Raw genomic sequence first — 9,885 nt, 5'->3', positions numbered from 1 at the left:
TTTTCCAAAGGGCACTAGGAAGCCCTCTCCATCCTCAGAGCATCATCTATCACAGGCTTGCTGCTCCCTCCTTTCCTCCCCCTTTGTATTCTTTTTTTTTTTGACTGATTTTTTTTTAAATTGAGGTTAAAATATACCTAAGAATTACCACTTTAACCATTTTTAAGTGTACAGTTCAGTGGCATTAAGTGCACTCACATTGTTGTACACCCATCACCATCATCCATCTCCAGAATGTTTCTGTCTTCCCAAACTGAAATTGTATACATTAAACCCTGACTCCCCCTTTCCCTATTCCCCCAGGCTCTGGCCACCGTTGTTCAATTTTCTATCTCTCTATTTTAGGCTATTCCAGGTACCTCATATAAGTGGAATCATACAATAGATGGTGTCCTTTTGTGTTTGGCCTATTGCACTTAGCCTAATGTCTTCAAGCCTCATCTCTGTTTCCTTGAATATTTATTTTATACCTGCTGTATGCTGCTTCTACACCTGGGCCTGGGTATACTGAGGAGATGCGACCGGGGCAGGTAAACGCCGTCAGCTGAGACATCAGTCATTAAAGCCCATAACAGAGATTAGCCTATCACATACTTCCCAAGCTCACGATCAACACAGAGGAAAATGGATAAAGGGAAGGTGAAATTTAATAGAGGGAGTGGAGGAAGAAAGACCTGGAACATTGGCTGGGGGAGAGGGAGGCGTGGGTGGGATGGGATGGAGATCAATTTGGTTAAACAAGATGTCCTGGGGACTTTTTAAGAGTGAGGGTGGTGGAGGGTGGCAGTGTCAAGTCTATATTCTATGTGCTTAAAATCATAAGATATCACGGCTGAAAGGGAGCTGAGAAATTTGCACCTACCGTCTCATTATGAGTGATTTGAAGAAACAATCCCAATTCTCACTTGACCCCCTAGGACCTGATCCTGGAGCGCTGTGCAGAGAAAAGTTGCTCTGTTGTCAGTTAGCATGTATCCTTTCAGGTCTTTTCCTGTGCTTTTCCATGTATGAATGTGGACATAACAGAAATCTACATGTTTCTCTGGGTACACAGGAGGTTTGCGCCTGCTGTAGCCTAAATGGAGTCACCCTCTATGTGTTTTTTTGGCAACTTGCATTTTTCATCCAACAGTATATCCTGGAGATCATTTCATAGAAGTATTTATAGAGCTACTTTGTCCTTTTTAATGTTCCCAGAGTACTCCATGGCATGAACACTCATTTGGATATTGGTTTGGCTGCTTTAACAAGACCACATAGTGGAGGTTTAAGCAAGGCAGGAGGTATGGTTCTCATGTGAGAGCAGGTGGTGATCCAGGGGTGGGCAGCTCAGCTCCATCCCCTCTTCCAGGCACCCAGGCTGCTCCTGTCTTGTTGCCTGCAATATGTTGTCCCCATCTGCATGGCAGAAGCTAGCTCACCACCCTTAAAAAGGGGAGCCTAGACCCTGGGAAGAGGAAAGAGGAAATGCAGGACAAGCAGTTCCCCTTTAAGTGTGTGATCCAGAAAATGCACCCATCACTGGCTATTGGTGTCCTGAGCTTTTGTCCTTGGCTGCAAGGGAGGCTGGGAAATGTAGTTTAGAGGTGCACATTTGTGAACCCTGCTAAGACCAAAAGAAAGGGGAATGGGCATCTGGCAACAGTGACCACAATGACAGTCCTTTCCACTGTGTGTATGTATCTTCCTCAATCATTTCCTCAATCATTTCCCTGTGAGTGGATCTTTAGATTTATAAATGAGACCCTGAGACTCAGGTGAGGTAGTGATCTGCCTGTGTTCTCACAGTGAGCTGGGCAGCACTCGGGTCTCCTGCCCCCAGTGCAGTGTTTTTTCTCAAGCACTGTTTCCTGGCCAAGGCCTTGGTGCCCAGGGCAGCCTCCCCAGGGTTCTCTGGGAGAGAAGTCTTTAGGTGGTAGCGGGGAAGAGGTGGCCTGCAGGTAGGGAAGGCGCCTGTGCCCCTGCAGACTGACCCAGCTGGCGGCTCCCCGACCTGGCCCGGGCTACAGCTGCCTGCCAGTCTCATGGTAGCCGGGCCTGGGCTTTGGTTGGGGCAGCCTGTCTGGTCAGATATCACAGCCAGGGAGACTGGCTCTTGGCTCGGCCTGGGTCCCAGGTCTCAGCTTGAGTCCAGAGCGGACACTCCTCTTGCAGCCAGCCAGGCCTCGACGGGACTCGGGCTTCTCCTCACTGACTGGAAGCCGACGTGGCCTCACCTCAGAGAGTACCAGGGTGCATGGTGCCCCTCGAGCTCCCCAAGGCACACCATGAGACTGCCTGGGCTGGGGGAAGTACCGCTCTCCTCAGCCTCATCCTGTGCTCCTTTGCATCATCAATCCTGCCATCCTAGCACTGGGCTCAGAGGTTTAAAATAAGCCCTGGCAATACGTCTGAAAGGGATGTGTGGCAACTTGTACCATGGCCTGTCATGTTGGCTCTGACTGACAAATGCCACGGGGAAGGTGACAGAGCTCACAGCCGTAGTGAGCCCAGGGATCACGCGTAGAGGCAGCGCTGCCTCATGAACAGGTCACAAGCCACACGCCCCTCCCTAGAGCTGGGATGGCTCTCACCCGCAGGTCACAGGCCTGCCCGGCTCCGTAGCACCCAGTTGGCTGGGTGGTGGGGGGAGCAGAGAGAAAAGGAGGGAGGAAAAAAGAGGGGAAAGACAAGGAAGGAAGATGAGAGGGAAACAGCAGGGAAGGTAATTGGCAATCAGCAAGTTACTTGAGTCCTCAATGACTAAGGGGGAAGTTGGAGGGGGGAAGTCAATCAGAGACTGAGATAAATTATTATGGTGACACAGAGAGGTCCAGACAATGACATGGAGACATGATGAGAGAGAGAAGGGGTGAGAGAGAGAGAGAGAGAGAGAGAGAGAGAGAGAGAGAGAGAGAGAGAAAGAGAGAGAGAGAGAGAGAGACCAAGGAAGAAATGGGGGACAGAGAGAAACAGGGGCAAAGAGACCCAAAAGGAAGGAGATAGGAGGGCAGCCCAGCAGGGCAGGGTGGTTGGATTTTAGGGGACAGTCCTTTAATCCTGTCTGAGAACAAAGTCTCCAGATCCAGTGAGCCCGGTGCCATCACTTTAGTCCCCAGAGGTGAGTCAGATGCTCCTGCCAGGGAGAATGGTAGCCTTTTTGATGAACCCAGAAGGAGGTCCCTGTGGCCTAAAGATCGATTCAGGTCAAATGGCTGTAATTGTTCTGCCCAAAGCAGGAGCAGTTAGATGATTTAAAACCAGAGAGAGAGAGAGAGAGAGAGAGAGAGGGATGAGGTGCCCGAGTGTGACCCCCCGCTGCTGCCCCAGCCCCCGTGGCTCTCAGAGGGCCAGCTCAGTCCTTGCCCATCTCCTGCCACTTGTTAAGACACCAGAGTATTTGTGGATATTCCTGCAGGAATAAATGAGCCTTTGGGTTACAAAAGCTGCCCTTGGACATGGCTGATTTAAGAAGAAATTAGAAGAAGTTGTGCCGTGTCCTGTTTGACCCTCACCACCCACCACTGTGGAAGTGCTCCACTTGCACTTAATGGGGAAAGAAATTGCAACAGAGTTTGGCAGCCTTTGGGGGAGAGGGCGAGACCAGCTGGGATCCCATCCCGATTCCAGCCCTGCCTCCACATGCAATGGAGCGAGCCCCTTCCTGCTCTGAGCCTCAGTTTCCCCATCTACAGTCGGAGGCGATCAGGCCTGCGGTGAGGGCCCTGTGGGCTCTGTTCTAAAGCTGTGCGTCTGTGCGTGAGCCCAAGCCCTCAGCATCAGCTGGAAGACAGGCAGCACAGGGTCCCCAGGCTAACCGGCTAGAGCTGCCCCTCCAGGAACCCGCCAGCTGGGGAGAGTCACCTCCCCCAGCACTCCTGGCTCCCTCTCCTGGCATGTCCAGCTGACCCAAGGACCTTGCAGAGCCACAGAGCTGGAAGAGGTTGGACTCCAGGTGTCACTACCTAAATGTGTTACCTAAATGTGTTCTTAGAAGGGCAAGACTGAGGATGTGTCCTCTGAAATCAGACACCCTTGAATCTGAATTCCAGCTCTGCCACTTCCTATCTGCGTGCCTTCAGGCCATTGATTTAACCTGTCACAGCCTCAGCTTTCTCATCTGTAAATGGGGATAATAACAGTACCTAAATCATAACATTGTCGTGAGGATTAAACAAGATAATGCAAGTAAAGTGTTTAGCACAGTGCTAGGCACAGGGAAAGTCCTCAATAAATGTTCTGTTGTAATGTTTAATATGCATATGTGAATATGCATATATTTGGATGAATCAATGAATGCACATTTATACATAGCATGTTACAAATGCTTGACAGATTGGAGAGGGATACAGCAAAAGCAGAAGTTTGCCTTCACCCTCCCTCATCCTATTCCTCTCTCCAGAAGTGCCTGCTGTTAGGAGTTTGTGTTCTTTCAGACTATTTTATAAGCATTTATATACACATGTGCTAATATAAAAATACATGGTTTGTTCTGTTGGTAAAATAGTATATATATTCTTCTACGGTCTGCTTTTTTTTTTTTTTGCTTAACAATATGTCTTTGCAGATACCTTCATTTTTTTTTCATATAGATCTGTTATCGAACTCAGGTTCAGCAGCTCGTTGCTCAAGAATCCAATACTGAGAGACAAGTATTGGAGAAAAAGGAAAGACAGCTTTATTGAAGAAGCTAGCAACCCTGGGCAGAAGGTGGACTCATGTCCCAAAGAACCAACTCCTCACTTCCCAGGTTTTGCTGAGGGATTATATAAGGAAAAGAGGAAGGGGCTATGTGCTGAGGAGAGGGTTACAGGGTGTGTGATTAGCTCATGGACATTCTTCTGATTGGTTGTTGGTGATGTAACTGGGAATCAACATCATCAACCTTCTGGTTCCAACCAGTCTGGCGTCTACATGCTTGTGGGCAGCATACAGTTAGCTTCTTCCACCTGCTGGGAGTTTCAATCTCTGCAAAACAGCTCAAAGGATTATGGCTCAAAATATTTTATGTAGCTCTTGAGGAGGAACTAAAGGTCCCTGACTTCATTTAATGGGTAAACTACTCTTATATTGTCTTGCTTGCCAGGTTTCCTTCGTTTCTGCATATTCTCATTTCTCTGATTAAATTTATTCTTTGGAACTCGGGGAAGGCCTAGGAGGCTAAAGTTTTTCTACAGACAAGAGGCAGGCGGTGGTGGGGTGTCCTGTCCCCGGAAGGCCCCATAGGGTCCTGTTCAGTTACAGATCTATTCCATTAAAAACTAGATCTTTTGTAAAGCGTTCTATAATCTGTATGTATCAGTTTGACCACTCTCTGTGGATAAACATTTATTTTGGTTCTTTTTTTCTTGTTACGGCAATACAGTAATGACTATCTTACATATATTGCTTTGTGTATAGGTGCAAGTATTTCTTTAGGATGGCTACTCAGAAATTTCTTGCTTGAAGGGTATGCACATTTAAAAATATGATAGATTATGCCAAGTTGCTCTCCAACAATGATATTCTAATTATATACCTGCCAGCAACACATGAGACCATTTCTTCAGTCTCCCTCCAACACCGAATATGTTCCTCCTCCCTCCCCCCAGTTTTTGCCCCATCTGATAGGTGATAAGCAATATCCCATTACTGCTTTAATTTGCATTTTTCTGACTACTTGCAGGCATGAGCATCTTCTCATGACTTATTGGCATTTCTTTTTCTGTGAGTGTCCCTTTCACATTCTTTGCTCATTTTTCTACTAGATTGTCCATTTTCTTATTGATCTATACACAATTTATATATAAGGGGGTTATTATTTCTTTGTCTTTTATTCATGTGGCAACTATTTTCTCCTAATCTGTCTCTTGTCTTTTGGCTTTATGTTCTCTTCCATCATTTTTATGACACTTTTATGTGGTCAAATTTATCAGTTGCCGTTGAGTCCTGAATCTTTCAGAGATATATTCTTTCCCCAAGATGAGTATTCTTCTAATACTCTTATTGTTTCATTTATTATGTTTAGTTCTTTAACCCATAGGAATTTTTTTGTGCAGCATGGTGTGAAATAAGAAACCTAACTTTACTTTTTCCCCAGTGCCTGCTGTGTTTTTCCAAGACCATTTATTCAATAGTCTATACTTGTCTCACTGATATAATTTTTCATGTTGATCATGTAATGAAATACCATTTCTACATGGATTGAAAACTGGCAGCTCTCAGACCAGACCTAACTCTCATTTGTTCACATTTAATTGTGTTCATTATTTTGAATAATATAGTTAAATGTTTTGGAGACCTTTCCATATTGGCACAGATAGAACTTCCACGTTGTTTTCAGGCTATGTGGTGTGTTAGCGCCCACACTGCACTGTATAGAGAGACCATCATTTATTTAATCACACTTCTATTGATAGACATTTGGGTTGTTTCCAGTTTATTTTTCTGCTACAAACAATGCTGCAGTAACTTGTACAACCTGTTTTGCAAGTGTTTGAGTGTATCTGTAGGATAAATTTTTAGAAGTAGAATTTCTGGGTCAAGGGTGTGAGCATTTATAATTTTGAAGACGTTATTAAATTGCTTGTCACTGTGGTCTGGGCCAGGTTATACACCCACGGCCAGTCTCTGAGAGGGCCTGTTCCCTCACACCCTCATCAACTCAGTGAAGTAGCAAAATGTTCAGTCTTGCCAATCTGATAGATGAAAACTGGTATCTCATAGGAGTTTTAATTTGCATTTTTCATATTATGAGTAAGGATAAACATCTTTCTGTGAATTTCTATTCATAGTCTTTGCCAATTTTTCTCTTGTGTTGTGTTTTTTCTAAAGGAGCTCTTTGTATATTAGGTTATTTTTCCCTTTGTCTATTACATGAGATAGAAGTGTGTGTGTGTGTGTGTGTGTGTGTGTGTGTGCGTGCATGTGTGTGTTTTACCAGATACTCATTTTCTGTCTTTAATTTCATGGCTTTTGCCATTAAGAAATTTTTTTCTATGATCAAATTTATCATTTTTTTTGTTTTATGGTTTTTAACTTCTTTTAATACTTAAAAAATATTATCCACTATAAGATTACGAAAATATACTCTAGTGGTTTTTCCTCTTACTTTAAAGCTATTGCTATTAACATTTAAATGTTTGATTCACTTATTTAACTCATTTATCAAATATGTATTGACCACAGAGTATGTGTCAGATACTGTTGTAGGCACAGAGGATACAGTAGTGGCCAAAACTGTCAAAAACACCTGGCTTCATGGAACATACGTTCCAGAGGGGGAAAGCAGACAGTAAACAATATAAATCAATGAAATAAATGGTATATTAGATTAGATGGAAATTATTTTGTGTGGGGTGGAGATACAGATTTACCTTTATCTTTTTCTTACATGTCTACCCAGTTATCCCCATCACTTATTGATGTAATCCATGCCTCCATCTTGACAGTTCATCTTTATCATATTTTAAATTCCCTTATGTATTTGTGTCTATTTCCAGACTTTCATTCTGGTTCCATCTCTCTATTTATTCACGTGTTAGCACCACTGTTTTAACAACTGAAACTTTATACTGTGTTTTCCTATCTGCTAAAGCTAGCCTTCCCCATCCTTTCCTCTCCTTTTTCAGAATTTTTCTATTATTGCTTGTTTATCTTTTCCTGTATGCACTTTATATTCACATGTATTACTTTAAAAGTAATACTCGATTACTTTTTATCTAGATTATGTAGACTTTTTGTATAGATTAACTCAGAGAGACTCAACACCCTTATGATGTCGTGTTTTCCTGTCTGAGCACATGGTACATATTTCCATTTGGTTAAGTCACCTGTATATCCTTCAAGAGAATTTTAAGTTTCTTAATTTAGTTCTCACACACTCATAGCATGTAGACACATTTTCCCAATACCTAACAACATTGCAAAGTTGAGAGAGGTCATTTTTTTTTTCAAATTTGGATTTTTTTTGTTTTTTCTTCTCGTGAAAAATGAGAAGATCTGGCAACGCTGCGTCCATGTCCTGCTAGGCAACAATTGATTGTCCACCTGAGAGAGGCTGGTCTGTCACAGAGAATGTGTGTTCTCCAGATCACTGTCTGGTTGTACACAGGGCTCACCTCTCGAATCAGTGCCTGGTGCCTCCGGGCGCTGGGGTGGGAACCCTGAATCAGCAGCTTCTACGCTCGCATGCGCAGACACATCACGGTGAAGTCACCACCTGAGCCTCTCTAGGTTCGCCTGCCTCACCTCCTTCTGGTCCCTGAGCTGCTTTTGCTCAGGAGGGCCCTCTCAGTGCTGCTCACGTCTTGTCTCCTGACACCACCTCCCATCTCAGCCTCCTGGGGTTGGAGGACCAGGCTCTGCGTGCCCCCTGGCGCGAGCCAGGGAGCCCGATCTGGCCAGAGCAGAGGCTCTGATTCTTAGTGCTATTTCTGGGCTCAGTGGAGGAGCCCAACCACAGACATAGGTTTGGTTCCCCCAGCAGCTGCTCATTGACGACAGGGTCTGGAGGTTCAGAGGATTTAACACCTTGGGTGGAAAATTCTGACCAATGAGAAAGAGAAGGTAGGAAGGAGATAGCAAATCAATTCCTTTTATTTCTTCCCTGCTGACAGACCATTCCAAGGAGCAGTGGTTCCAAATAGCCTCTTCAGATATATCCGGTCTCTTTTTGTTCCTCGGTTTTTGAAATTGTGGTAAAATACACATAACATAAAATTTAGCATCCAGCCTCTTTTTGTATAAAGGTGTGCCCATTTCAGAACACACAGCCTTGTACTTACTTTCCCTCTGTATTGTTTTCCTAGGGCTGCCATAATTATGGATCACAAACAGGGTGGCCTAAAACAACAGAAATTGATGCTCTCACAGTTCTGGAGGTCAGAAGTCTGAAATCAAAGTGTTCGTAAGGCCAGGCTCCCCCTGCTGTTTCTAGGAAAGAGTCCTTCTTTGTCTCTTCAAGCTTCTGGTGGTTGCTGGCAATACTTGACTTTCCATGGCTTTTAGACACATCACTCCAATTTCTGCCCCCCTCTTTACATGCCTTCTCCCATGCATGTCTGTGTATCTCTGTATCTCTCTTCTTATAAGAATACCAGACATTGGATGTAAGGACCACCCTAAGTGGTCCAGTGTGACCCCATCTTACCTAATTAAGATCCCATTTCCAAATGACATCACATTTGGAGGTGCTGGATGGACATGAGTTTTGGGGGACCCTATTCAACCTAGTACAGCTTCCTTCTTTACTTTCTTTTCTTCTGCCCTCACTCTTACTGCCCTGGGGTTATACTTCTTTCTAATAAAGCATCAGCACACAAGCTTGCTTTCAGGTTTTCCTTTCTAGGGAAACTGGAGAAAGAAAACATCCATATTCCAGAAGAACCTTCTAACACATAGATTTCATTCCCAACAAGGAATTTGACAAACTCACTCACAGCATCTTTCTTTTCTTCCACAAACATTTGTTACACATTGATTTTATGTTAAGTTCTGTGCAGTCATGAGAAAACCCACAAGAGCAATTTTGGCTAGATCAGGGTTTCTCAAATACTTACACTGTGGACCTACAAGCCATGTATATTTTCTTATAAAAACCGCAGTAATGGGCAAAAGGAGGAGATGGGGAGGCCTAGAGAGAAATTAAGATACAAAGAAAGCTGAGTCAAGAAAATGGCGAAAAGGTCATATAATCTTGTCTTTCCAATCATTGGGTCAAGGTTTAGGAAAAAATTCAGAGCTGGCTGATGGTATGTTAGATGCACTTGTAACTGGTAAAGGAGACTGTTCAATAAGTGTCAATTAAAAAAAACATTATCAACCTGATGGGGTGGGTCTCTAGTGATGTGCCACAGGACTCTGTCTTAAAGGCTGACCAGTCTCTGTTTTTTTTTTTTTTTTTTTTTTTTTTTTTTTTGTGGTATG

Source organism: Physeter macrocephalus, chromosome 11 (genome assembly GCF_002837175.3).
Source record: "Physeter macrocephalus isolate SW-GA chromosome 11, ASM283717v5, whole genome shotgun sequence".
Classification (NCBI taxonomy): Eukaryota; Metazoa; Chordata; class Mammalia; order Artiodactyla; family Physeteridae; genus Physeter; species Physeter macrocephalus.
The sequence above is the reverse complement of the archived record's forward strand: the minus strand, read 5'-3'. Positions refer to the sequence as shown.